Genomic DNA, 27,904 nt, shown 5'->3' on the forward strand with positions numbered 1-27,904 from the left:
GACCCCATTGAGCGAAAGGTTCTTCTATTGACACGGGCCTAAGAGGCATTGCATCTTTCTTGCTCCTTCCCATGTAATATGGGTACTCCTTGCATTCCCTTACTAAATTGTGTGTGTCTTTGAATATGGACAGCCAAAAATACCCGACTTGAGTAATCTTGATAGCAGTCGTTGGTGCATAGAAATGGCCCCCTGAGGAGCCGTGGTGGAACTCATGTAGGATTTTATCAGCCTGGCTCTCGTCTACACAGCGGAGCAGGATTTCATCAAAATTTCTTTTGAAAAGGATTCCATCTATCAAGCGGAAACCGTTGTTTTGGAGTCTGTAAATCTCCTCTTAGTCGGGTGGAGATCTTCGAGAAAAATCTTGGTCTTCATGAATTGCTTCCTTTTCTCAATCCAACTATCATTTGGAACATCAGGAAAAAGCATAACCGTTTCCTCTATGGTTGTTTCATCGTCACGGGACTCACATTCTTGAACTATATATTCGTACAGACCTCTCTCGCGAACGAGCTTTGTCGACTTGATGTCGACATCATATTCCAAGATCTTGGTGATCCAATTTGCCCTTTTTTCAGTGATGTCACCCTCTATAATATATTCCCATACTACAGGATGAGCTACGTACACCATGGTTTTATTATAAGCGATGAAATGCCTGAATTTATTTAGCCCTTTTACAGCGGCTAAGGCCTGCTTCTCAACAAAGTTGTATCAAGCCTCATAATCCTTAAGAGTCTTTGTATGGAAAGTTATGGGATGCTCACCTCCTTTTTGGGCATATTTTTGGGTTAGGACCATGGCAATGCTATGCTGGCCAGAAAAAATGTACATTATGAAGTCCTTTGACATGTCTAGGTTAGACAATACGAGAGCTGAATAGATAGCATTTTTAATTTCATCAAAATCTTTTTTGGCCTCAGTAGTCCATTTGAAATGTATATCCTTTTTTTAACATGAGGGTGATGGGTCTTATTATTCTAGCAAAGTCAGAAACAAAATGACTAACAAAATTGAACTTTCCTAAAAAAGATTGGACTCCATTTTTGTTGACCGGAAGGGGAAGGTCTTTAATGGCCTTAACTCGATCTGGGTCAATGGAAACACCCTGCTTTGAAACTATATTCCCAAGTAATTTCTCTTGATGAACCCCAAAGATACACTTTTTGGGGTTTAAGGAAATCAAGACATTTTTGGAGGACTAATTCGAGATGGTCAAAATGATCCTCAAGGTGCTTGGAAAACATAGTTAGGTCATCTACGTATATTAAGATGGTCTTATTAATTATCTCTTTTAAAGCTAAATCCATGGCCCTTTGAAAAGTTGCCCCAGCATTTGACAATCTGGAGGACATCTTCTGGTAAGCAAACGTTCCCCACCTAGTGGTGAATGTCACCTTGTGTTGATCCTCCGCCTTCACACTTACCTGGTTATATCCTGAGAAATCATCGAGCATTGAGAATATTTCTGATCCCACCACCATGCTTAGTAATTGCTCCATTGATGGCAGAGGATAGTGGTCTTTGAGAGACACCTGATTTAGATCTCAAAAATCCATACAGAGCCGGATATCTCCATTCTTTTTCCTAACAGGCACCAAATTTGACACCCATGTACTGTGCTTTATGGGGTAAATGATCCTTGATTCAATCAACTTTTTTAACCCCTGAGCCATGAGAGATTCAATTTTTGGGTTAACCGGTCTTTGCTTCTACCAGACCGACTTGACCTCATTCTCAAGCTCGATGGTATGCTGGATGATATTAGGATCATATCCTCTTAAATCCTCATAAGACCAAGCCAAGACAACTTCATATTCATCAAAGTATCGGGCCAACTTCTTCCTGTCTTCAAAGGAAACATCCTTTCCTACCTTGAGAACTCTTCCACTGCCAACCGACATTTCGGTGTAATCTCCTTTGTTTGTTGTGAGTTTCCTCTTATCTTTTTTGGCATCTTCATGGTCAAACAGGTTCTCTAAAGTGATTAAACCATTAGGAAGCTTGTTAGATCTCAGCTAGATGACCTAATTCCTGTAGGCTTCCTTTATCTTAGGTTTCAGCTGATCAGCAAATTCTCTCGAGCTTTGGATGAACAAAGCAATATGTTCATCGCTCTCGAACACCTGCTAGTGAGTATCATTATCAATGATAGTTGGGCGGACAACCACGCCGATTGCTTGGGAGCTGGTGAGTAAGTCCGCAATAGGATCAAATTACGCTCCGATGGTAGCCATTTGGTTCACTGGTATTTAGTTTCCAAGGAATGCTTATGATATTGAAAGCATCACAACTTTCTATTAGATCTCACACTCTAGCACGATAAGACCTCATGCAAACGTGCTTGGTACTGGATATCCCTCGAACTTGATGGACTACCAGCTCGGAATCGCTAAGGACTTTCAACTTTTTCATGCCCATCATTTTCGCCATGTTCAAACCTTGAATCAATCCTTCATACTCCGCCTCATTATTTGAGCACACAAACTATAATTGGAAAGGCTTCAAGATTTGCTCGGCCAAAAGGGGGGTGAGACAAAATCCCGCTCTGGAGCCCATCTTGCATTTGGCATCGTCGAAGTGCAGGGTCCATAGTGCCGAAGACAACTGCTCTTCGGAGAACAGATTCTTAGTAAGATTTGGGATGATTTGATTCTCTTTAAAAATGTAATAGGTACCCAGGTCAATGGCATGGTAGTTAGAGAAGGGGTCTGAATCTATAAACTCATTCAGGAAGACCTCTTTCTCAGGTGGAATTTCTCTCGTTACTTCTTCGTCTTCTAAAACCTCTACCACCTTTCGTTCATCATTTGATATAGAGGTGTGTGTAGGCTTGAAATTGATCAAGGTCTAGTCATCTATATGCTCAGTATGGAGGGGTTCTGAGATGATTCTCAACTTAGCATCATGCTTGGTACAGAGGATGAGATGGGACCAATCTAGGGACATATAGCCTCCTATTTTAGCAGTAAAGTCTCAGGAAAGACAAAGCCCGAAGACAGGTGGGATATCAATAACCACTACTTCTTGAGGCACCGTCATGCTAGGACATGCAAACAATGTTAGAGGAAGGTTTTTAATGAGACCTACCATCTTAACCCTATTCCCATCAAGCTGCATAACCCCTTTATTCAAAGGGTCATACCTAATGTTTAAAACCTCGATGATTTGCTTAGGCATGACGGTAGTGCTAGCTCCAAAATCTATCATGGAGTTATGCAAAAGTTTATCTCCAACTATAAGGGTAAGGTAGAATGGATTTGGCTTAGGCTTACCTTCTCTTTGGGCAGAAAGGGGCGAGTCTTCATTTGTCAATACGGTTGAAGAGTGCGCTATGCCTGCTGCGGGTCGAAGGCCTGTTCCATCAGTCTGGAGAGTTTGTGGAGCTATCACACTTGTATCCATTCTGCCATGAGACAGAGCCTCTCTTAGTTTGTTCTTTTTCTTCGAAATACTCAGGAGATCCCATAGGGAGACATGACTTAGGGCCTTCTTCAATTGCTCTACTCGGCTCCTTCAGCTTATAAGGGATGAACTCTTTTCTCGGATTGACAGAGTTAACGACCGGTTGTTCAGGGGGTTTGTCCATGGGCATTGCTCTCATGTTGTCGGTGCTTTCCCTAGTCAAACGCCTTTTAGAGAAGAGATTGTAATCTAAGTGCACGAGAGGGGTTCCATCCTTCGAGGCAATTGTGTCATTGGTCATGACTACATCATCATCTTTCATCCATGAAAAAAGTGCATGATTGGAGATGATCTTTGCTTCTTGCTGCAATGACATTCCTTGCATCTGAGCGACAGAAGCTACATTATCCATACCCAAAGATATATATGCAGACTCATTTGGCGTGATGCCTGAATTTATTTGTTCTGCCACCCTCTATTGTAAATTCCCTCTTGGGCAATTCCTCGGAGTATGAGCATTGTTTCATGGAAAACACCAAGAGTTGGTGTCATCCGCCAGGTTATTTTGGCCCATTGTCATTTCTCTACCAGCGGTTGGGTAGATAGCTTGCAATGGATTTGGAACTAGGACTATTTGGCCATTTGGCTAAGGAGTTTTATCAACATGGTGATTCGTATGTGGGTACGGAGGTCGATTCCCTTGGAAATTTTGCTGAAAAGGGGGCTTGGCGGGCGAGACCTGGGCTCTTTTTAGGTTGACAATCTCATTAGAGAAGGATCTTAGGAGATTCTTCATATCACTAACTTCAGCAGCCAGAGAGGCGGTTTGGGGAGTAGGAAATGAATACATAGACTGTGGAGCAGACGTACTGGGATTAGCTTCTTCTAAGACTTGAGTGGATATCTCAGGGAATAATGGCATGGTGGGGTGAGGGGCTAGCTTCCCAGCGTCGATAAGGTTATTTTTAGCTTGGACTGCTATATCAAATGCTTGTGGAAGAGTATTGCCTCCTAAAGATTGAATCATCACTAATATGTTAGAATTGAAAACTTTTAAATAGAATACGAAAGCCATATCTGTCGGAGGTTGAGCAGACAAAGGTATCCTCTACCAGGTTCGCTGAAACCTCAGATTAAAATCAATTAGTGCTTCCACTGGATCCCTCTTTATTGTGATAATTTGGTGCATCAAGGACAATCTGTCGGCTTTATCCGAGAATCTCTAAAAGAAACGATCTCCTAGCTGATCTCAATCTCCTATAGTGTTAGGGCCTAAGGATCTGAACCAATCCAAAGCTTTTCCCTTGAAAGAGGCTACAAGCAATCTTAGAGCTACATTTTGTTCAGTGATCCCATGGACAGTGTAGACAGTGGCTACATCTTGCAAATGCTCCCTGGGAGTTTTATTCCATTCTCCCATGAACTTAGGGACAGCTTTAAGTGCAGCGGCAGGGATGGCTCCCCAAACCACGGGTGGAGTTGGGGGAATGAGAGGGATACCATTATCCTAGGTCACAAAATTTCTGGGGGGAACGCGTGCCATCACAGCATGTATGACTACGGGAAAACTCCGTGAGGATGAAGTTGTGGCCAAATGGATGGTCACCAATGGAGGAAAAAGAAGGTGAGGACTTAAAGTTGTTTGACTCCTTGTGACAGGATTATGACTCATAAACTAGCTCAGAGATATGTTTGAATTAAATGGTCCCATGGGGCGTGCCAAAAAAAGAACTGTTGACTCTAAATTTTACATTGGCAACAAACAACCTTATGGGAAATTTAGTGATGGGGGTCTAGTTGCATAGGGTTCACTGAATGACCTTCAGGATTGAGAAGTCGACTCTTCTTAATGGGTTTTGAGGAAAGGGAAAAGAAGGAAACACCCAAAATAATAAATCTAAACTACTGAGGCGATGTGCCAGAGCATATTTTAAAGAAAGATATGAGCATACAAAACCCAAGTACATATGATTTTTGAGCCCATTCAACAATCTAAAAATCAGAATCGGGAACATAACCAAGACACAATTAAATTTCTTTGCAACATAAAGAAATACTTATCATGCATTTACCAGATAACAAGTGCAAGACATAGTTTAATCGAAAAAATCTTAGGTATATGTATTCCCAAAGTTACTGGAATTGTAATAGAAAAGCACAGAAAAGACCATCAAAGTATACTAAGAGAAGTATCACAAAGGCCGTAAGCACAGTTTGATTAACCTTCTTCAGAAAACAGTAACAATTTAAAAAGGCTAGAATTCCTACTAAGCAAACTTAATTATTTTTCTTGAAAAGTTCTGAACCTCCCATAATAGGGAAAAAACAAGCATAAACAAAGCCCGCGGCTCTGGAAACAGTTCCCAAACATGCCAAAAAGGCATAACCACCCCTAAATAGAAAAACCATGTCGTGTCAACCTGAAGATCACAACCAACAAAACGGCCCCAAGACTTCACTTCCTATTTGCAATGATCTTCATACTGTCATAAACCAAAAAGATTTCAAGAAATCTTTTCAAACAGAAATGCACCAGCCAAAACATGACAGCGCCCGGTAACTGCTTTCTTACGGCGCTACAAGGTGGGCCTCGAAAAGAAGCTCGGTCAGCAATGTCTCTCCATTTGTCACCGTCACGCTACTCCAAAACCTTAACGCCAAAAACGGACCAAGGGAGTAACGTCGAGCTGACAATTGTCTTGTACACCCTGCGCTGCTGGAAAGCTGAAAAGGCAAAATTAAGCAACCCAACCAAAAACCTTAGTTACGGATTTTAATGTGAACATCAAGCAGTGTGCTCCAAAAAGGCAGTCCTACAATATATCTCAAAATACGCATCCAAAACTGAACACAAGTCAAAAAGTTATACTAAGATGTTAAAATGCATTGTTGGATCAACAAATTCATATGATACAATCCTGTTAGCATACCAAAGATTCATGATGGGAATTGTTTCTGATAGGGACATTAGCGCTCAAGAACTTGTCAGGTGCTGCTTAAACTCCCATTGATATCTTGCAAACGTTAGTTTGTGACCCTCAATGTTGGGAAAAGAATCTTCCAACATATAGTAAACTATGATGAAGGATCACAGGCATCAATTTCTTTCATTTCTAATTACATGAAAAGACCATCAGAGTTAGCAAACCTAACTTTGCTCCATTCATCTCAGCAATATTCTTACTCTGAACAACGCAAATCATGTAAATGGATGAGAAGAAAGGTACCAACAATTATAAACGTGTACCCACAGTACAATTCTTTACCTTCAGAAGATGAGACCACTTTTGACAATTTCTGTTGGAGTGAATTTCTTTTGTACAAACCATTTCGTAGCATCCCTCTACACATAGGTACCTCAACTGATGAAATTATAATCAATTGGAAACATCTTCAGAGTATGCATTACATCCGCTGGCATGTAAATGGAATTGAAGAACACATGACCACAAAAAATAGCGAAGACCTGCAACCACAAGACATTCCATAATCTACTTATCAAGATCTCTACGAATGGGAGTTCTTGTCATAGATGGGAGCATCAAATAGCTTTGACGTTTCTACTCTTCAAATGCTTGGCAAACGTGATTTTGATCTTAATTTTAATTGGAGTATTTCCATACCTAATGAAATGCTACATACAATAGCATCTCAGTTCATTTTGGCGGAGAAAATCCAATCACCCCACACCCTTGCCAATTTGCATTCAAATGCACCTGCTAACTATGAGCTTGCAGCAAACCAAATTATTGCACTTGATGATGCCCTCCTAAATGGCACAAGGTTAGTTTATGATCAAAGAACACAAAACACACAAAACATTAGTGTTAGTCAATCTAAAACTAAACAAATGAAGGCATTCCAAAAGAGACACAAAGAGACATGCTAATATATCTAATAAGTAGAACAAAGATCATGAGACATCTCCAACTGCCTCTTAGCATGGCCTTGGCTTCTTCTCCCTTGTTCCTCTCCTCTCCAAGTTCCAAAATAGTGTAGCTCTCAGCAGCTTTTTGCACTATGGATGCTTATGGAGGATTGAGATTTGTAGTATAGCTCCAAATATGAAATGAAAAGCTAATATTATGCTAAAATGATGTATTTTAACCAAAAAGACAAGATGTTAGATTGCTTATGCTAAAATGCTCTCTAAAATGTCTATAGCTTAGATGCATACAAGTTTTCAGGATCTGGATTATGAAAGAATGGGCTCTATTTATAGGAAAAATGGAGCAATGGATGGCCAGGATTGAAAGGTTTAATCAAGGGTCAAGCTTGAAAGTTGGGGATCCATGTGCACAATTTGCACCAATAAAATGGTGACAAGTGTCAACACAGGATTGGGTTGAGAGAAGAGGTTGGAGGCATTAAAGGCCTGAGAAGACTTCATGGTTATCTAAAGGCTAAGGGTCAAGTCTAAATTAAGATTATCTACTGGATTAAGAGTTAATCCAAGGATAAACCTTTGTGCAAATGATTAAGAGATAATCATGGTCAAAGCATTAAAAGCTTGATGAGACCCTTGGGTTGGGTAGAGGTTGAGTCAAAACAAATGTTTTAACCATGTGGAAGGGTTTGGGTTAACCATTAATGGTTATTGGAGATTTTGGGGGATTAAGTGGTTGAAAGTTGGAAGCCTTCAATGGTTATCAAAGACTTTGAGCCATTTAGTGGTTGAAGGTTGAAAGTCTTTAATGGTTATCAAAGACTTTTAGACTTTGAGAAGTGACTCCATTTTGCTTAGGAATGTGACAATAATTAGGGGATGGATTAGGCTAATTAGGAAGGGGTTAGAAGAATCTAGAAGGGGATTAGATTTTTCAAGTGGATTTGGTGGGTGAGGGAAAATAGGATTTTATTTAAAATAAAAATTCATTTATTTCAATAAATATGTGCAAGTTGCATTTGTAGGAAAATGCAAGTGGGGTGGGGATAATGATTTAAATAAATGTTTTATTTAATTTATTTAAAAGAGGAAAAGAGGATTTTAATTAAATAAATAGATTTTATTTATTTAATTGATTGGGATTGGATTTAATGAATTAATTAAAATAAATTGAATAATTTATTTAATTAATAGAAGAATGTTTGGGGATGAATTAATTAAATATTAATTTAATTAACTGATGGCTAGTGGATTTTTAATCAAATAAATACGAAATATTCATTTAATTAAAATGGATAGATTTATGTGACTACATTTGCCCCTCTTTGAGACGGTGCGGTTTATCGCGTCATTTCAAAGAAAGAAAAATAGGTGTGAAGAAATGCCCCATAAAATGTAAATTTAATGGGTGGTATGCCCCCTCGAGAGATGGGCCGAAAAATTTTGAAAAATCGGACGATCTCTCGAAAAAGAATGAAAATTGGCAGGGTGGTAGAAGAGGAGAAGTTAGGCATACAGGTGAAAAATAGAAGAAAACGGGGGAAACATGGAGAAATGGGGGGCTCGGGAAGTTCACGGGGACCACGGCGATGAGCGGGGCGAAGTTACGGTGACGGCGGGGGGTATAAATGGGGTGAAAGGGGTGAAAATAGGATCATTTGTGACCGCGACCAGTTGAAAACGAGAGCTCTAACAGTGACATTTGGAGGAGCAAGGAGGAGTTACTATGCTGATTCCGATCACCGAGTATAGATTCGAGCGATTCCGACGGTTCCAGCGCCCAGCCGACTACGGACCAGTGGTACGCAAATTCGAAAACTTACTTTTTATGCATTTTTGATAGGTTTTTAGCTGAGTCCAAGTCAAGTCGGAGCAAGAGCGCTGGAACTATGGTTTTAGCGCTTTTGCTCCATGAATTAGCGCTATTGTGCTCTGGTTTGAACGCTTTTGTATTCATTAGCACTAATGTATGCAAGTTTTAGCGCACTTGACCAAGTAGCGTTATGGTAGGGTTGATTGAGCGCTATTGATGTGTAATAGCGCTATTGTATAGCGGGTTTAGCACTTTTGTTTTTGTAGCGCTTTTGTAGAGCTTTTTGAGTGTTGTTGCTAGTGTTGTAGCGCTATTGTGGAAAACTAGCGCTTTTGTAGATAAAATAGCGCTTTTGCCTTAGGATAACGAGATGCCCTAGTTTTGGACAAAATAAATCTCCTGATGCCTAATGATTGATGAATGGCGAGGTGAAGTGGGAGTTATTTTGAACCATAGCAGCCCGATGAGACTTAGGTCATTTGTTAGGATAAATGTCTGTTGAAGTCTAGGTGGCCATGATTGCTTACCTGTTGAGACCCAAAGATACTTGATCAAAGTATCTGATGATAGTCTAGGTTTAAACTTAAGAAAGTTTGAAAACAAAACAACTGATAGTGATTGATGAATGTCTATGTGCAGAGGATCTGCGCGTGTTGCAATTACGCGAGCGCCACCCTGCGACACAGGGGTTGCGAGATCGATTGACGCAGATAGAGATTGATTGTATAGCAGTGACTAGTCTCTACGAGGTGATGCATATGCCCGTGATTCAGATGAATCACGGCCTGATTACAGCCTTGGCAGAGCGATGGCACAGTGAGACGTGCATGTTTCATCTAGCCCAGGGAGAGATGACGGTGACTTTGGAGGACGTGTGGCGTATCCTTCGGATTTCGATTCGGGGGGAGTTGGTGACATACGATAGATCTTGGGGGACCGTGTCGTGTCAGAGGATTTTTGACGAGGATGTATATATTGATGATGGCTCGATCGCATGGGAGGATATGGTGGCACTATATGAGCCCCTTCCAGCAGTGTTGTCAGGGATTGTGGGAGGACTGCTGTGTCCAGATAGGCAGTCACATGGATTGGCGGTGGGATGGGGATAGGTTATAGAGATGATGATGACTGAGGGGACCCGATTTGCCTGGGGGCCGTGCGTGTTAGCGCACATGTATCAGGAGCTACACGAGGTAGTGTACCGAGGGAGGGGTTCTCTTGCAGTGGGCATGACGCTGCTACATGTGTGGGCATGGGAGCACCTACCAGTGACTCGACCGGTGAGTCTCAGATTTCGAGCCATGGACCAGCCATACATGTTTATGTATAGTGGCATGATGAGTCAGCCCCACTTGGGGAAGTTAGAGTGGTGGCGGCGAGCATTGGATGACTTGGATGCAGTGATCTGGCGGCCATACTTGGAGTGTGAGCCATGGGAGAATGATGTGGAGGCACTACCTTATGTCTTCATGACCCGATTCCTCATTGGGAGGACCTCTTATCATGTAGAGAGATAGGTGTCGGGATGAGTGATGAGGTAGTTCGGACGGCAGCAGGGACTGCCTAGCGGATCAAGGGATTATGCACGGGTGATCCGGGAGCGGTATGCATGGGGTCCAGTGTTACCGTATGATCAGGCACTGGCAGAGTTTCGAACACTGTAGGCGAGGCCATGGGACCTACGACCGAGGGTCGTTGATGCAGGGGTGACAGATGAGTATACACAGTATTGAGCGGCACACCCGATCCGACGGATATCAGACCCGGCAGAGCCAATCCCATCTTTTGAGGATGAGAGAGGACGGGGACGAGGACGGAGAGCAGGAGGCCGAGGAGAAGGAGGAGATGGAGGAGGAGGGGATGGAGGAGGAGATGGAGGTGGAGGTGGGGGAGGAGGTGGAGGTGGAGGAGGAGGAGGAGGTGGGTTGGGGATGTCGAGGCAGCGGAGAGGGAGAGGTGGACTACCTCTTCAGATATCACAGGGACCTTTGATGCAGGGAGGAGTGCAGCTGAGTGGGAGGGGGATGGAGAGAGAGATCCTGATGGATACAGGTGCAGGGGAGGGTGGTGCAGGGGAGGGTGGTGGAGGAGGTGATACAGGTGCGGCAGCCATGGACATGGGGGAGGGAGCTACTGGGGATCTGCAGGATCATATGATAGGTTATTTGTAGACCCAGGTAGAGAGATTAGAGGAGGAGGTAGTAGCTAGGGTTGTGCAGCTATTTGCATGTGAGTCAGAGCTGACAGTGGTGTTGCGGGAGAGAGATACTGCGGTGGAGAGATTGGCGGAGCTGCAGGAGAGAGTGCGGACTGGTGCACAGGGGCCTTCAGGGGAGATTATGAGGGAGATGCGGCGAGCTCAGGCGGAGATAGAGTACTGGCGGGGGTTATATGAGCAGGTGGTACCGATTAGCCAGCGAGCTCTCAGCTACTCACAGATGCGGCAGGCCAGATCTGAGCGATCACAGAGGATGCAGAGCAGTGGGGGTGTGATGGGTCCTCTACGGCAGGAGAGATTAGGGGATGTAGGAGGGAGTGGGGGTTCGATGAGGCCTCCACGGAGAGATGGATCAGGTGGTGCAGGTACCAGTGGTGGAGCAGGTAGGGGTGGGGGTGGTACAGCATCTGGCCAGAGCGGCATTTGAGAGAGCATTTTTGCATATTATGTATTGTATCTTTGTCTATTTGATGGACTGTATCTTGGATGGCTCTTGGTAGCCGATTTTTTTGTAGACGTCATTGTACTCTGATATATGAGATGATATATATGAGGAGATCCCATATTTTGATGATTATGCATGTGATTATGTATGGATGTTTATGCATGATTATGATTTATTGCTTAGATGTATATGTGTACATGCATGCATTTGATGAGATGTTTCTTTTATGCATGTTTTTATGATGATTTATGATGTTGTATACTGACATATGAATGCAGGTTTAGATGTATATGATGTATTTGATTTGTGATGTAATGCTTTATGTATGGAATGCCATGATGAGGATATATGCTTGTGCGTGATGTATGAGTATGCATCTAGATGTTTTAAATGAATGTAATATGGATAAACAAATGTAAAGTACAAATGTTTATATGATAAATGTGTTTAAATGAATGTATACGTAAAATGGATATATTAGATGGTATGAACCAATGTTGTGTAAACAAATTTGTTTTATGATTCTAAATGCATTTTTAAATATGTTTGTAAGTACAAATGATAATGGGATGATACGATAACTAAGGGGTATAATAACTGCACCTTAATGTAATGATAAATGAATGCAAGGTGAATGAATCTTTACAATGAGCATAAGAAGATACTTAGTAATGAATGAATGCATTTTTTAACTATAAAGAAATGTATGTAAATGATAAATGATGAAAAGATTAATAACATGATAATGGATAATTTACACTGGATGAAATGCTTAGTAAATGATTTTAAAACAACCAAAGACAATTTGATCCTATGAATGAATCTAATTATTTATGATTGATGCAATGATGCAAATGATTTTAATGAAAACTAATGCCAACAATGAACTATATGCAATGTTTAAGTTTTAAAATGACGTGAATGGACGTAATGCAAGATGCACCTAAATGTAATGATGATATGACCATGAGGAATGCAAGGTTTTGTAAGACTTTGCGTGATGCATTGATGATGTATCAAAGTACTCGGTCGTGATGTGTATCCAAGATCAGCTTTTATTAGTCATTTTTGCATGTAAAAGCCTACACATGAATGGATGGGTGATATGCAACGGAATGCAAGATATAAACAGATGAGGTGAAATGACGATCCATAGTGCTCTATATTCATCATTGAGCTTTAAAATGTTGGAAGAGAATACAAGCATCTTGACATAATGATTCAAGATGACCTGAGTATTTCTTTCATGGATTTTTAATGTAGCAAGTTAATACAAACGACTTGATATAAGGGTCAAGTCGACCAGAGTATTGCTTGCGGAATAGACAAGGATTATCTCCTTTCGTGCATGACTTGGATCGTCCTCCTTGATCTTAGGCTGATCAGATCCTGAGACAAGTACATACCATACTAAGAAAAAAAAACCTTTATCCAATTTGGAGGAAGAGGAATCAAAGGATGAGCATTGTACCTGCAACCAAACAGTATATATACATAAAGAATAAAGAATAAGAATCCTTGGTAATGGTTCATGCTCATATGGTCGAGGTATACGCTGTAGTCAGCAAGCCGTAGTGATTTATGACTGCATTTTGCATAAGATCACGTAGCTTGGTGAACTTCCCACGTAGACACCATTAGTACATGCCCCAGTACTTCATTGGAAGTAATGCGCAAACGATACAAAACAATGCTGAAAGATGCCGATACAGATAAACAAATGATGGTACTCACAAATCAACCAAGTATTTGATAGCTTAACATAGTTTTCTTGTCAAAGAAAACGTCATCTTGTCTTTGTTTTGATAAGGAAGGATGCATCCTTGTTTTAAAGACAGTTTGGATTGTTGATGTTGATTGTGTGGTTGATTGGTACATGGTTAGTGTGTGATTAGTTTGTCAATGTTTGTTTTGTATCTGATCGGATGAATATGTACAAGGTGTTGTCATGTTTTTGGGTGATTTTCGATGGTTTTTCCGATGTTTTTAGATTTTGTGAAACATTTTTGAATGTTTTTGGATTTTGTATTGTTTTTTAATGTTTTTGGTATTTTTTGCGAGATTTTTTTTTGAATGTTTTTGGATTTTTTGATGATTGTTTGAATGAAGAACTTAATGAATCATAAGATAATGTAGAATCCACTTCCATCAATAGGTTAAAGGCATTGCCCCTAGTTTTTAGACCTGACTATGAAAAGGTGGGATGCTAGACGCATGGAGTACTTTCTTAATGACAGATGAATAACAAGCCATGGCTTTGGATGGATGGATGTATGTATGAAGTAAATGTAATCGCAACAAGTCTGAAAAGATAATGGAGCCAGAGCCCTTACGAGTGGCACCTGTTTGCCAGGTTTTCACCATCGCACTTACCCAAGGTGCCACCGGAGTGGTTGTTCACCGTTTGGATGCATGATTTTTCTTTATTATTATTATTTTTTTTTGAATGTTTTTGTATTTTCTTTAGGACATTTTCTGAATGTTTTTGATATTTTCTGATATGTAGGGGAGCCTGATGCTTTGTATATCTTAGGTATAAAACCGTTTTAGGTGCATGCTATTGATTGGATCTGCAAGCGGTTCTCCTTCTGATGTGGCCAACTGATATGCCTCGGACCCGAACACAGCAGTGACAACATATGGACCTAGCCAGTTGGATTCAAACTTGCCTTGATGTTCTCGGTTTGGTTGGTTGCGAGGATTCTCTCGTAGAACAAGATCACCTACCTCAAATGTACGAGATCTAACTCGGTGATTGTAGCTTCTACTCATGCGCTGCTGCTAGGCTTTGAGATGGTTGTATGCAGCTTGTCGCTTCTCATCTAGTAACTCCAAGTCCTGAAGACGGGATACTCTGTATGCTTCATCATCTATCAGATTATGCAAGGAAACCCGTAAGGATGGTATCTCGACCTCAATAGGTAAGATAGCTTCAGCACCATAGACCAATGAATAAGGAGTTGCACCTGTAGCAGTCTGAATGCTAGTTCGATATGCCCATAGCGCTGGATTCAATTGAACATGCCAATCACGGCCGGCATCATTGACTGTCTTCTTTAGGATCCTCAATATGTTTTTATTGGATGCTTCAGCCTGACCATTGCCTTGTGGGTAATAGGGAGTGGAAAAGCGGTGTTGGATATGAAATTTCTCACAAAGCTCACGGACATCCTGATTTTTGAAAGGAAGACCGTTATCTGTGACAATGGACATGGGCACACCATACCGGCAGATGATGTAGTTGAGGATGAATGAGGCGATCTGCTTGCCAGTGACTTGGGTAAGTGGAACAGCTTCGATCCACTTTGTGAAATATTCGGTGGCGGTAATAATGAATTTATGGCCGTTGGATGAAGATGGATGAATCTTACCCACAAGGTCAAGGCCCCATTGACAAAAAGGCCATGGTGTTGTGATTGGTTGCAGTTCCTGTGCTGGTGCATGTATCAGGTCACCGTGAACTTGACATTTCTTGCATTTCCTGACAAAGTAGTAGGAATCCTTTTCCATAGATGGCCAATAGTATCCAGCTCGCATGAGTTTCTTGGCTAGTGATGGACCACTTGAGTGAGTCCCACAAATTCCTTCATGTACCTCTTCCAAAGCCTTTGTTATCTCACCTTGTTCCAAACATCGAAGGAGAGTACCATCAAGACCGCGTCGGTATAGGGTTTCGGCAATAATGGTATATCGAGCAGTTTGGCGAATGAAGGTTTTACGTTGGTTATTTGATTGGTTGGGAGGAAGGGTGTGATTGCGGAGATAGGTGTAGAACTCACCGTACCATGGGGATTCAGAACCGACAAGGCGACATATCATTTCGGATTCGGGGATATCATAAGCGGGAATCCAAAGATGTTCTACCAAGAACTCGTAGCGTGTTGAATTCTGTGGAAGATCTAAGAGAGATGCGATGGTAGCCATGGCGTCAGTAGCTCGATTCTGATCTCTTGGTATCTGCTCAAAAGTGATAGTAGTAAAGGATGTCTTTAGAGTGTCCACCATTTGCTTGTATGGCATGAGTTTATCATCTTTGGTCTGATACTCATCTGTTGCTTGTCGAATGACCAGTTGTGAGTCGCCATATACTTGTAGTTCGTTTAATTTCCATTGTACGGCTAGCCTGAGTCCTGTGATTAAGGCCTCATACTCTGCTATGTTGTTTGTGCATGGAAATGTGAGCCTGTAAGACTTCGGGATGCTATCACCTTGAGGTGTGATAAACAGAATGCCTGCCCCCGAGCCATGCCTAGTGTATGAACCATCAAAATATAGTTTCCATGGCTGTGCTTCTGTGACCATGAATATCTCTTCATCTGAAAAATTGGAAATGAGAGGATGATCACCTATGAGGGGCGCATCGGCCAACTGATCTGCAATGACTTGACCTTTGATAGCTTTACGGTCCACATACTCAATGTCAAATTCACTTAGAATCATCACCCATTTGGCCAAGCGACCTGTCAATGCTGCTTTGCTAAGTAAATACTTGAGTGGATCAATCTTTGCGATGAGTTGTACCTTGTGCGTCAACAGATAGTGCCGCAATTTAGTGGCTGCCAGGATTACTGCTAGGCAAGCTCACTCAATAGGTGTGTAATTGAGTTCATAGCCAACCAATGTGCGAGAGATGTAATATACAGCACACTCTTTACCTTCTGCATTATGTTGTGCCAGTAATACACCTAATGCTGTACTTGTCGCTGAGATATAAAGTAACAACGGTCTACTTGGATCTGGTGGCATCAACAATGGTGGATTCATGAGATAGTCTTTAAGTGCCTAAAATGCTTGCTGGCATCTGTCATCCCACTGAAAGCGAATGTTCTTGTGTAGCAGGTGTGTGAATGGGTGACACTTATCAGCCAATTGTGCAATGAATCTGCGGATAGATTGAAGCCGCCCTTGTAGTGTCCTTAGCTGACTGATATTCTTGGGTGGTGGCATGTCCATGATTGCCTTAACCTTTGCTGGATCGACCTCAATGCCTTTGCTTGAGACAATGTATCCTAGAAGCTTCCCGGAGGTCACTCCAAAGACACATTTCTTTGGGTTGAGTCGAACATGGTATTGTTCCAGTCTATCAAAGATTTTATCTAAGATGTGAAGATGTCCTTCTCTAGTAAGTGATTTTGCTAGTAAGTCATCCACATAATCTTCCATCATAGTATGCATCATGTCATGGAATATGGTGGTCATTGCTCGTTGATAGGTTGCTCCTGCATTCTTTAGACCAAAAGGCATTACATTCCAGAAATATGTGCCCCATGGACATGTGAAGGCTATCTTATGTTGGTCCTTTGGTGCAATCTTTATTTGATTATATCCTGAAAAGCCATCCATGAGTGAAAGCATCGCATGTCCTGTTGTTAGATCCACTATGATGTCAATATTTGGTAGAGGGAAGTCATCCTTAGGACATGCCTTATTCAGATCTCTGAAGTCAGTACAAATGCGGATGCCCCCTTTTGGTTTGCCGACTGGCACAATGTTGGAGATCCATTCTGCATAATCAATTGGTCTAATGAAACCAACATCCAGGAGTTTCTTGAGTTCTGTTTTAACTAGCACGGCAATCTGAGGATGCATCTTACGAAGCTTCTGCTTGACAGGTTTGGCTCCTTTTGCTACTGTGAGATGATGCATGACTAAATCAGGATCAAGCCCAGGCATGTCTGCATATGACCATGCAAAGTTGATCTGACGTTTCTGGAAGAACTCTATAAATTGAGGTTGTTCCTCTGGAGTGAGAAGAGATGCCAAATGTATGATATGAGGCTTTTCAGGAGTCCCCACATTGTATTCTTTGGTCTCCTCAATGAGGATCGTTGATCATTCCTATTATGCATTAGCCGGGAGAATGTCAAACCCTTCATCCTCAAGCGCCTCAGAGAGGTTTTCACCGTTGGATACGCTCTTTCTTTTTACTTTTGTCGGATCAAACAGCGCCACAGTGTGGTTTTCACTGGAAGATCCATGTTTTAACGTTATATTTTTGCAGCTGAAGGGTTTGGCATCCGCCCCGAAGTATGTTGCGCTATTAAGTTCAATGGCGAATCCAGCTTTGTGATCCCTGCTTGGTAGATTATCCCTTAATTCCAAAAAGTCAATGATAGCCTCATTGTTTTGGAAGAGGTCAAGACATGGGGGATTTGGTTGGTTCCATTCGATGAGTTCAAGGTGGATAATGGGCAATACTTCATCGATTAAGTTAAGTGCGAGAGATGTATCAGTGAGGGTTAAGACAGTGTGGTGAAGGTCGTTGATGGTACTCTCCCTGTCAGAATCCGGCGTAGGATGAGACATAGGGTTTGTGGAAGATGTTTCCAGCTCAGGTACCCAAGTGGTCTTTATCTGTGCTTCTCCGTAAACAGGGATGTCTTTGCGTGGCGGAGGTGGTGATGTGTCTTCCTCATCTGAAGTGTTAAGCTGTATAGAATCAAATTCCCACTCATGTGAGTCGGTCTCTGAATCACTTTCCAGCATCCGATTGCTATACCATACTGGGATGTCTTTGGAGTTGAACACGGCAGGTGTGATTGGTTTATGTATCTTTGTAGTAATCGGTGCTGCAGGAACCGTGATGGGGATTAAAGGATTTGTCATTGGAAGTATCGGCAGTGTTGATTTAGTGGCTTCTGTTGGAATGGTTGGTGCCATAGATGCTGTTGCGGGTTCTGATACAGTTGTTGCTACAAATGGTGTTGCTGATGGGATTACTGGTACGTTTGGTGGGATGTTTGGCACTGGTGATGGTTGCAATGAAATTGTGAGCCTCGATGGGGCAGTGGGGCTAGTGCTTGATGGTGCTTTGATTATAAAAGGTGTCCTCTTTGCAGTAGGTGGGCAAAATGGTTTGCTGGGTTTGCCTTTGAATCTGAGTTTAGGAAGGACTTCTTTTTCAAAGCCTAGGCTTGTATTACCTTTGGGCTTGAACTCTGGCAGTAGCGGTTCATGTCGTCCTTGTTTGCAGGATCCCAAAGCACTCTGACCATCATACCCCATTCTTTGCATAATGAGGAGGCCTTTACCATACTGTTCCGTAGGAAGTGTAACTTGCGGTTTTTCAGTGGTGATGGGATCTTTATAGATCCATTCCGCTAGGTCCTCATCTTGTGTCTCTTCCTCTTGACTCTTTCCAAGGATGAAAGGCGTCAAGGCACATGCAGGCGTGATTAGTGGTTTTTGGAGTAACTGTTGTGGTTTACCATGCGTCCTAGGAGAAGTGGGCATTTGTCCCACACAAAAGAGCTGACTCAAGTTATATTCCCCGGGACCTTCCTCTGCGACTTTCATTTTAAGCTTTTCTTGCTTGGGTATAGGAGTTTTTGAACTGGCAAGAGAGGCGGGATTTACATATGATGTTGAGGAAATGGCTTCCCTATTATTAGGAACAGTAATCTCTGGTTGATGACTGATATTATGGCAAAATGCAAAGGGATTTGCATCACCCAGGATTGTGATCTCTGCACCATTATATGGGAACTTGATACATTGATGGTAGGTAGATGGAACGGCTTGCATGGCATGTATCCAAGGTCTCCCTAACAATAGATTGTATGGCAGAGGAAGGTCCAGAACCTGACAGATGATGTGCTTCACCACAGGGCCCACTCAGATTGGTAGTACCACAGCTCCTTTGGATGAACGCTCTGCATCATCATAGGCTTTGATGGTGATCTTCTTGCGAGGATCCACTGATTCTATTGCATATCCCAATGCTTTGACCAACTGTAGTGTACAAATGTTTAGGCTTGCTCCATTGTCTATCAAAACTCGCTTGATCCTGTGTTGGTTGATAAAGCCTTCAATGTGTAGCGAAGCATTATGAGGTTATTGGAAAGAAGAGTTGTCACTTTCGGAAAAAGTGAGACAAGGTGATGACTTTAGATTTCCAACCATGGCTTGAAATTGGTCCGTATTTAGGTTTGCAGGGACTGACGCCTCTTGGAGTGCTTGATCCAAGATTGTTTTATGAGATGGTGATAGGCGTAATAGCTCTAAAATGGATATGAGCGCGGGCGTTTTATCTAATTGTTCCACAAGATTGTATTGCTTTGGGACGGAGGTGGTGCCCTGTGGAGCTGCCTTGATGGTGATCTTGCCACGACGTGTAACAACATTGCAATTTGAGGTGGGATTTTTGAAGGTTATAGTTGCAATTTGTTCACTGGCATCATATAGGTGATTTATAGTGTAGTTATACGCAGCCTGCGTATAATCAGTGGTATCAGTGCCTCGCCTGGAAGTGGAAGGACCCCTTTGATCTTGTGATGGAAGTGGATTCTTGAACATCAGGTGATCATGATTTGTTGTTTTTGGGTCATGTCCTTCAATCTCAATTTCTCCTCGATCAATAAGATCTTGAATGAGATCTTTCAATCGGTGACAATTACTTGTCTTGTGTCCTCTTCCTTGATGGAACTCATAGTGTTCAGTATCTCTCCACCATGCTGGTTTGACTTGAGGCTCATAGTTCGATAGCTTAGGTAGAGTGATCAAATTCTGAGAAATGAGTTGTCGCATCACTGTTTCAATGGGTTCCCCTAAGGGAGTGTATGTGCGTTTTTGTTTTTGTGGACGAGGTCTTGGTTCATCATGAGATGTGATGCGACTTTGGTTGGAAGGAACATTTGTGTTATTCTGTGGTGGAGGATTTTGTCCTGCAAATCGAACCACAGGTTGTGCATTTTGGATAGTTCGAGCATCCACAACCCCATCGTTGACGATATTCTTATTCTTGTTCCAGAAGCTTGGTTTATCACTATTGAAGCGCAGGCGAGGACCATCTTTGGGTTCATTAAAGATTTTGATGAGTCCTTTCTTGATGAGTGCCCTTTCACATTTTATACCTTTGGTGATCATATCGTTAAAAGAGTCTGTGTCTTTGACATCCAGGTGAAATTCCATTTCTTCGTTTAAGTTGGAAATGAAAATTTCCACTAGTTCTCGTTCAGGTAACTGAAGAGAACGTCTGCTAGACATTTGGCGCCATCGTTGCAGGAATACTGAGAATAGTTCACCTGGTTTTTGTTTGGTATTGCACAGATCAGCCATGGTGATGCCGCGTTCAATGTTATAAGAGTAATGAGATAGGAACTTCTGGATGAGTTCCTCAAATGTTCTAATGCCACCTGGTAGTCGGGAAAACCATGATGTGGTTGTTCCTCCCAAGCTTTGGGGAAAAAGGTGCATTAGGTATGTGTCTTCATATGCCACTTCGAGGCAAGCAGAATGAAATTCTCGGACATGATCACGGGGATCCCCCTTTCCTCTATATTTTTCAAATTTGGGTGTTTCGAATCCTCGTGGAAAGGGTGGCATATAGAGATTCCTATCAAACGGATAGGGACAGATGTCCTTAAGTGAGAATTGATTGGTCTTAACACCACTATGAAGTTGTTGGGCGAGATTCTTGACTTGTTGCCGCAACATCTCCATTTCATTTGGAGGAGGAGGTGGTGGGTTACCTCGAGGAATGTTATATCTGATGTGATTTCTACCTCTTTCCTCCTCATGGTGACTTTGTCTTTCTGATGCTTGTCTTAATTGGGCAAGATCAAAGTCAGAGGGGAGTTTGGCTCCTTCTTGAGCGAGTTTTAAGAAGTGAGCATCTGCATTGCTCCTGAGTATTTCATCAAACAATCTATTAAAGTGAGGGTTATGCTGAACCCTTTCGATTGTTGAAGGAGTGGGAGTACTTGGGTTTTCATCATTTATATTTCCTCCAAGTGCTTCTTGAAATTCATTGAGGTTGTCCTCTTCTTCCTCAATTTCTATTTCTCGTTTCCTTGATCGTGATCGAGTTTGAGCCATTTTGTTTGCAAGTTTGTGTTGAAGTTGATTGAAGATGACGATGAGTTGTTGATGAAAGATTGATGATTAGTGGATTGTATGGTATGTAGATCTCTAGCACTCTAAAGGTAGATGTAACCAGAATTCCTTCTTTGAATTGCTTGTTTGTTTTGAGGAGTTTGGATGTGATAAGGTGTAGAGAAATCTGAGATGTGTTACAGATTTTGACTACCTAGCAATGAGAGGATTCACTCATGAACTAGTTTTAACCTGCGTAGATGTGTCTCTTAGGATGAGCTTATCCTAGATGTAGAAACAATCTAAAAAGTAATGTGATGTGATTGATTCAAGCAATATCTAAAAGAGAACTTTGGGACAAGAACCTCTTAATGTTTTGAGAGTTTTTGGGATGAATTGATGATGGAATAATGATGTATGAATGAGATGATGGATGTTTTGTTTTTTAACTTCAATAAAACTTTGTGTTATAAATGGAACAAACTCTATCTCTTCTCTTTCAGGCGTTGGTGGCACTTCTTGAGCTGTGTTGTAGGTGATACAGATGTTTGGGAAGAAGTTGGGATTAATCTTTCCTCCTTGATTTTTGTGATAACTCAGAGCCCTATATTGCATAAAAGCTCTGCGATTCAATGATTCTGAATCAAACTCGTTTGTTTTGCCTTGAAGGTAAAGACGCATGCGATGTAGAAAGACTCTATGTGAGACAAAAATTTGTCTATTGAGATAGAAGAATTTCCTCCTTTTGATCAAAGCCTTTGAGCTTAATGGTCTCCTTTTCAAGTTGATATTATGATGATGCTTCTTCTTTCGCAAGATGTGAAGAATGGTCATAAAATTTGTCTCTTTGTTGTTTGCACTTTGTTTTTGGTATTTTTGTTTGTTTTTGAGAAATGTTGGATGAATACTTTGTTTTTGGGATTGATTTTCTGATTTTTCCTTGACAAGAAAACAAAGCAAGCACACAAACACAAGAATGTTGCCTCAAAGGCACAAATGAGTATGGGTCTAGATCAACCCAATTCTTGGACTTGTTTTTGACCCTTCCTTTAGATTTATTTTAAGGTGTAGTTCCAAAGCCTGAAGTCAGCTCAATTTGCACTAGGTCTGTAAAACGAACATACTTCAAACACTTTTTATCCCTAAGGTCAAATGGCCAGTTGTGATAAATTTAGCCCACATCTTGATATTTCTTCGACTTTGGTACTACATACCTTATGAATTCCGCCGTGGCAGGTAAGGATGTGATATACTAAGTCTTGCACGAGCATAACAAATAGATGATCCCTATGATGGGGGAGTCACCACTTTTATCAAGCCACAAGTGACTTTTCAAAAAGCTATGTTTCTACTCAAGGAAATATGTATGGTGAGTATCTTGGGAGCAAAACCTTCTATGCTCTTGCACTAAATTATACCTCAAATATCCTCAATCAATAGAACAGGTGGGCGACTACTTAAAGGTGTTTAGTCATGTTCGATGGCTTTGGACATAAGTTCATTCTGCAGTGACTCACTTAAGAGCCTTGTAACTAGTGGTGGGGCCCATTTGTCCTTTCGGCCAGTTACACTGTAGGAATAGCTATACCCAAGGCTACAGCTTTCGCTCTCACCTGATTTCTATAGCGGCTCGAAGGATTTACCACTCGAGGTCGTTCCCAAGAGTATCGATCCCTTGGCAGGCCTCTCTTAAAAAGATAAAATTTGAGTGTTACTAACACTTTTCTCTTGCACCTAGGACCACGAGAGCCAAGGGAGAGGATAGTGTGTGTTAGAAGTAGGTCCACTCGACTGACTTTTTGCACAAGCATGCCAAATACGTAAAACACTTGTTCCTTTTAATCCAGCATTTGCAAAGATGTTTTAACTATTTGGAGATGTTGCTCCAACAGTCATGGTGTTCGTTTTAACTTCAAAGGCAATGTGTTTTGTAATCTAGAATTTGGAAATCCTGGTCAACTTAATGAAAAACACGTTTTGCTTGAAGGAAAATTTGTTTGCAAAAAATCAAAAACAAGTGGTTTGTAAGTTTTTAACTGCACCAAAATTTGAAGTGTGGCTTGTGATTTTTAGATTTGATGCAAGAAAATGGAATTGTTTGGTTTTAAGCACCGAATAAAGTGTGTTTTCTAACTTGCAAGAAAACAAATGTTTGAAGTTGTTGTTCTTTTTACCTTGCAATAAAGACAGATGAATTTTGTTTTAAGCACCAAAAACAAGTTTTGAGGTTCATTTTATGCACTCCAAAATGAGATGTGAGGTTTATTTTAACTCATGCAAGAAGGAAAAATGGATTCTTTTTAACCAACTTTTGAAAGAAAGTAAAAAAATAAATTTAAGGCATCTAAACTAACTCCTTCCCCTGCACAAAAAAAATTAGAACCTGCACACAGTCAATGATCAAATTTTAGTGTGGGCTTACACAAGCCTAAATTCTGATTTTGGTTACAAAGCGACTTGGACAACACTCTGTCGCAATAGCACTATTCTGCTTTTTAGACAGAAGTGCTAATTTATACAATAGCGCTAGTATGCGCTCGCAGAAGCGCTAATTTACACAGTAGCGCTGAAATAATAGAAAAGTCCGAGAGGAAAAAAGCGCCAGAATAGTTTCAATAGCGCCAGAACTGTGACAAAAGCGCCAGAAGGTAATCAGTAGCGCTAAAACGTTTTCAATAGCACTATTTTAGGGACAATAGCGCTAAAAGAAATTGTTTCGATAGCGCTAGAACGTGTTCATTAGCGCCGAAGCGCGACCTGTGTGGCAGTTTCAACAAGCAAAAATGTTAGTTGTCAAAAAAAATGATCAGAAGGTTGCGTGTTCGATTCACGTCGGGTTCACCAAATGATGCCCTCCTAAATGGCACAAGGTTAGTTTATGATCAAAGAACACAAAACACACAAAACATTAGTGTTAGTCAATCTAAAACTAAACAAATGAAGGCATTCCAAAAGAGACACAAAGAGACATGCTAATATATCTAATAAGTAGAACAAAGATCATGAGACATCTCCAAATGCCTCTTAGCATGGCCTTAGCTTCTTCTCCCTTGTTCCTCTCCTCTCCAAGTTCCAAAATAGTGTAGCTCTCAGCAGCTTTTTGCACTATGGATGCTTATGGAGGATTGAGATTTGTAGTATAGCTCCAAATATGAAATGAAAAGCTAATATTATGCTAAAATGATGTATTTTAACCAAAAAGACAAGATGTTAGATTGCTTATGCTAAAATGCTCTCTAAAATGTCTATAGCTTAGATGCATACAAGTTTTTCAGGATCTGGATTATGAAAGAATGGGCTCTATTTATAGGAAAAATGGAGCAATGGATGGCCAGGATTGAAAGGTTTAATCAAGGGTCAAGCTTGAAAGTTGGGGATCCATGTGCACAATTTGCACCAATAAAATGGTGACAAGTGTCAACACAGGATTGGGTTGAGAGAAGAGGTTGGAGGCATTAAAGGCCTGAGAAGACTTCATGGTTATCTAAAGGCTAAGGGTCAAGTCTAAATTAAGATTATCCACTGGATTAAGAGTTAATCCAAGGATAAACCTTTGTGCAAATGATTAAGAGATAATCATGGTCAAAGCATTAAAGGCTTGATGAGACCCTTGGGTTGGGTAGAGGTTGAGTCAAAACAAATGTTTTAACCATGTGGAAGGGTTTGGGTTAACCATTAATGGTTATTGGAGACTTTGGGGGATTAAGTGGTTGAAAGTTGGAAGCCTTCAATGGTTATCAAAGACTTTGAGCCATTTAGTGGTTGAAGGTTGAAAGCCTTTAATGGTTATCAAAGACTTTTAGACTTTGAGAAGTGACTCCATTTTGCTTAGGAATGTGACAATAATTAGGGGATGGATTAGGCTAATTAGGAAGGGGTTAGAAGAATCTAGAAAGGGATTAGATTTTGCAAGTGGATTTGGTGGGTGAGGGAAAATAGGATTTTATTTAAAATAAAAATTCATTTATTTCAATAAATATGTGCAAGTTGCATTTGTAGGAAAATGCAAGTGGGGTGGGGATAATGATTTAAATAAATGTTTTATTTAATTTATTTAAAAGAGGAAAAGAGGATTTTAATTAAATAAATAGATTTTATTTATTTAATTGATTGGGATTGGATTTAATGAATTAATTAAAATAAATTGAATAATTTATTTAATTAATAGAAGAATGTTTGGGGATGAATTAATTAAATATTAATTTAATTAACTGATGGCTAGTGGATTTTTAATCAAATAAATACGAAATATTCATTTAATTAAAATGGACAGATTTATGTGACTACACTTGATATTATAAAAACCCATGCTAAACAGAATTTAAATTCTTCACGATTACCTTTAATTATTCAAGGCACAATAGGTACTGGAAATTCATTTTTTATCGACTGTATACGTAGGTAGTTAAATTCCGATTTAGATCCCGGACAATACCCATTGCTTGTACTAGCACCAACAGGTATTTCTGTGTATGATATCCAAGCTACCATAATCCATGTTGCCCTCTGTATACCTATTCAAGAATACAAACCCTTAACAGGTCATTCACTATTAATGTTTCAAGAGTAATGCAAACATTTACGTTACATTTTGATAGATGAAATGAGCTTTGTTGGCCCTCAATTACTGATAAAGATTGATAAGAGATTGCGAGAAGCTTTTCCCACCAAACAACATGAATCATTTACAGTTGTCTCAATCATCTTGGTTGGTGATCTTGCACAACTCCCCCCAGCTATGGATAAACCATTATATGCATCCCACTTGACAACACTAGCTCTATGGCACACATTCAATATTGTTGTCACCTTGGATGTTCCATTTCAACAACAAGGTACAAGCTCTTCACAGATGTAATTCCATGAAATGTTGCTTAATATACACAACAAACACCATTGCAAACAAACTGGGAAAGCCTACAAATGCGGTCAATCCATTCTTTGACTCTTGATCAGAATAACCACTTCAACCAACAGAAGCATTTGTTTGCAACAAATGCAGCTTCAAGCGCACACAACATTAAAATGTTGAGACAATTACACTTACCCATTGCACGTGCAACAACAATCATTGCACATCAAAAAGATAAACAAACACACCAAGAAGAACAACTATCATTTGAAATCCTTCTTTCTATAGACCAAGAAGTAATGCTTATTGCAAATTTATGGATAGAAGTTGGCCTTGTCAATGGTGCTTTGGGCCAAATCAAAATGATTGTCTACGATGCAGGTTGTAAACCACCTAATCTGCCAAAATATGTGGTGGTTCTCTTTCAACATTATATTGGCCCATCATGAGATCCAACAAATCCAAAACATGTTCCCATATCACCAATTACTAGAGGAAACCGCACACAAATTCCATTAGCAATGACATGGGGTATTACTATTCACAAATCACAGGATCTGACACTAGACTTTGCAATAGTTGACATCGGAAAAATGGAGAAACAAGGCCTTACATTTACAGTGCTTTCCAGAGTGAAATCAATTAACCACCTGCGGATTCACCTAGCTTTCACCTACTAAAGGTACTCAAGGTTGCAAGGTGTTGCATCAACCATTCTAATGAAAAAGGAAGAGGATTGTTTGCTAAAGCTTTCCCACATCACGGAAGAAATTTACTTGCAAAACAAACAGAAACGGGTACTCAAACCGCAACTTCATTGCAATTTTATATGCTGGATATTTTCTATCAAATGTATCAAAATATTACAATTTTCACACTTTGCAGGATCAACATCAAAATTAACCAATATTAAATTCAATATAAAATTGAACAAGCCTCTTAGATGTGAAAACTCAACAAGAACAGGTACACCTCTATCATCCACTATTTTTTCAACTATTTTACTGCTTTGTAAATATACTTCTACTAATATTTACCAAAATTGTTTTCTGATACATTCTTATTTATCACAAGTTTCAAATGGCAGCCAATGAAGCAACCTAAAAAACAAAACAAGCACATTAACGAAATACACCAGCAATAAAAACTGTAAGTATGCCCAATTACAATCATTAATATTCTACACTTGGTGAATACATTTGCATTTCCATAACACACTTTATTAGTCACAACAAAATCTTCATACAATCACAATGTCCTAATATAATTTATTTCTCATAGGTTTAAGATGATAAGAATCAGGTACTCAAACCACAACTTCATTGCAATTTTACATGCTAGATATTTTCTATCAAATGTATCAAAACATTACAATATTCATACTTTGTAGGATAAACATCAAAAGTAACCAATATTAAATTTTGTATAAAATTGAACAAGCCTCTTAGATGTGAAAACTCTACAAGAAC

Source organism: Cryptomeria japonica, chromosome 3, assembly GCF_030272615.1.
Source record: "Cryptomeria japonica chromosome 3, Sugi_1.0, whole genome shotgun sequence".
Taxonomy (NCBI): Eukaryota; Viridiplantae; Streptophyta; class Pinopsida; order Cupressales; family Cupressaceae; genus Cryptomeria; species Cryptomeria japonica.